Source organism: Cicer arietinum, chromosome 3, assembly GCF_000331145.2.
Source record: "Cicer arietinum cultivar CDC Frontier isolate Library 1 chromosome 3, Cicar.CDCFrontier_v2.0, whole genome shotgun sequence".
Lineage (NCBI taxonomy): Eukaryota > Viridiplantae > Streptophyta > Magnoliopsida > Fabales > Fabaceae > Cicer > Cicer arietinum.
Genome location: NC_021162.2, coordinates 50,232,849 through 50,235,486, shown reverse-complemented (window position 1 = coordinate 50,235,486; position 2,638 = coordinate 50,232,849).

The following is a 2,638-nucleotide window of genomic DNA, read 5'->3' as shown; positions in this document are numbered from 1 at the left end:
AATCCTGGAAAATTTCAGGGGAGTTATATGGGAAATCTATGATCATTTTAATTGACTGTGGTGCCTCACACAATTTCATATCACAAGAAATTGTCTCTCAATTGCAGCTGAGGGTGGAACCAACACTCACTTACTTGGTAGAGGTGGGAGATGGTCATAAAGTGAGATGTCAAGGAAAGTGTAAGAAGCTAAAACTTGCGATACAAGAGCTGGAAGTAGAACAAGATTTTTATCTGTTTAGCTTGAAAGGTGTGGATATAGTTTTGGGGCTGGATTGGCTAGCCAGTTTGGGGGAAGTGAAGGCTGATTTTGGAAAACTTGAATTATCTTTGAGGAGAGGCAAACAATGGGTCAAAATTGTTGGAGATCCTTCTCTAGCAAAAACTCAATTACACTTTGGTGCATTTATGCAAGTTCTGAAACAAGAAGGGCATGGATTGTTACTACATTGCATTGAAGAGCCAGATACAAACAAGGAAAGACCTATGTTACCCAAGGAATTATTGGGAGTGTTGCAAGAGTTTGAAGGGGTGTTTCAGGACCCACAAGGATTACCTCCAAAGCGAAAGCAGGATCATGCTATTCACTTAAAGGAGAATGCTGAGGTTCCCAATTTGAGACCTTATAAATGTCTACATTATAAGAAGTCAGAAATTGAAAAGTTAGTGGACGACATATTACAAGCAGGGGTCATTAGACCTAGTATTAGCCCTTATTCTAGTCCTGTGATTTTAGTCAAGAAAAAGGATGGAGGATGGAGGTTTTGTGTAGACTACAGGGCTTTAAACAAGATAACAATTCCAAACAAGTTTCCTATTCCCATTATAGAAGAGCTTCTTGATGAATTACATGGAGCTAGTGTGTTTTCTAAGCTGGATCTAAAGGCTGGGTATCACCAAATCAGAATAAAAGAGGAAGATGTGGAAAAAACTGCATTTAGGACTCATGAAGGCCTCTATGAGTTCTTGGTAATGCCTTTTGGTCTATCAAATGCACCTTCTACATTTCAAGCCTTAATGAATGAGGTATTGAAACCATTTTTAAGGAGATTTGCTTTAGTCTTTTTTGATGACATATTGGTATGCAGCCCCGATTTGTCTTCACATGTTTCTCATCTAAAGCAAATACTAGAATTGTTAGCTCAACATTCACTCAAGGCCAATAAGAAAAAATGTAGTTTTGGTCAATTGAGTTTGGAATACCTTGGCCACATAATTTCAGGAGAAGGAGTTTCAGCTGATAAATCTAAGGTTGCAGCTATGCAAAATTGGCCAATTCCAACTGACATTAAAGGACTAAGAGGGTTCTTGGGCTTAACAGGATATTACAGAAGGTTTGTGAGGGATTATGGCAAGTTAGCAAAACCTCTTACTGATTTATTAAAGAAGGATAATTTCCATTGGTCAGAAGAAGCTGTTTCTGCTTTTCAATCTCTCAAATCTGCCATGATTGACTTACCAATGTTAGCAGTCCCTGATTTTGAGAAGGTGTTTATCATTGAGACTGATGCATCAAGCAAGGGTTTAGGGGCTGTTCTGATGCAAGAAGGACGACCACTAGCATATTGGAGTAAAGGGTTATCTCTTAAAGCTCAGTTAAAGTCAGTCTACGAAAGAGAATTAATGGCTTTAGTGCAGGCAGTCCAGAGGTGGAGACATTACATTTTGGGCAGACATTTCATTATTAAGACTGATCAAAGAAGTCTTAAATTCTTAACAGAGCAAAGGTTATTCACGGATGAACAATTTAAGTGGGTTGTCAAGCTAATTGGGTTGGATTTTGAAATCCAATATAAACCTGGAAGTGAGAATACTGCTGCTGATGCTCTTTCGAGAAAGAGTATGTATTCAACTATTTCAGTTTTGTCCAATGAAGAAACTGAAGATTGGATATTGGATGTTCAACAGGATTCCAAATGGAAAAAGGTGATGCAAGATTTAGTGGTTGATCCTAATTCACATGCTGGTTTCGAATTGAAGGGAGGATTATTATTGTTTAAAGGAAAATTGGTCATTTCCAAAACATCTAATAGAACCCCTATAATTTTAGCAGAGTGCCATAATACTCCAATGGGGGGACATTCAGGTTTTTTCAGAACTTACAAGAGAATTGCCAGTTTTCTGTTTTGGGAGGGCATGAAAAAAGATATCAAGCAGTATGTAGAAGCATGTGATATATGCCAGAGGAATAAATACTCCACATTAGCTCCAGGGGGTTTATTACAGCCATTACCAATTCCCACTCAGATTTGGATGGACATTTCTATGGATTTCATTGGAGGTCTTCCTCGGATCAAAGGAAAGGATACTGTTTTAGTAGTGGTTGACAGGCTTTCTAAGTACTCTCATTTTATTGCTTTGGGCCATCCTTTCTCAGCTAAAGAAGTGGCTGCTGTCTTCATCACAGAAGTTGTTAAACTTCATGGCTTCCCATCAACAATTGTCACTGATAGGGATCCTATATTCTTAAGCCAATTTTGGAAAGAATTGTTTAGATTGGCTGGAACTCAATTAAAAATGAGCACCTCTTATCACCCTCAGACTGATGGCCAGACTGAAGTTGTTAATAGGTGTTTGGAGACTTACTTGAGATGTTTTGTGGGACCTAGACCTCGGAAATGGTTAGACTGGCTTTTTTT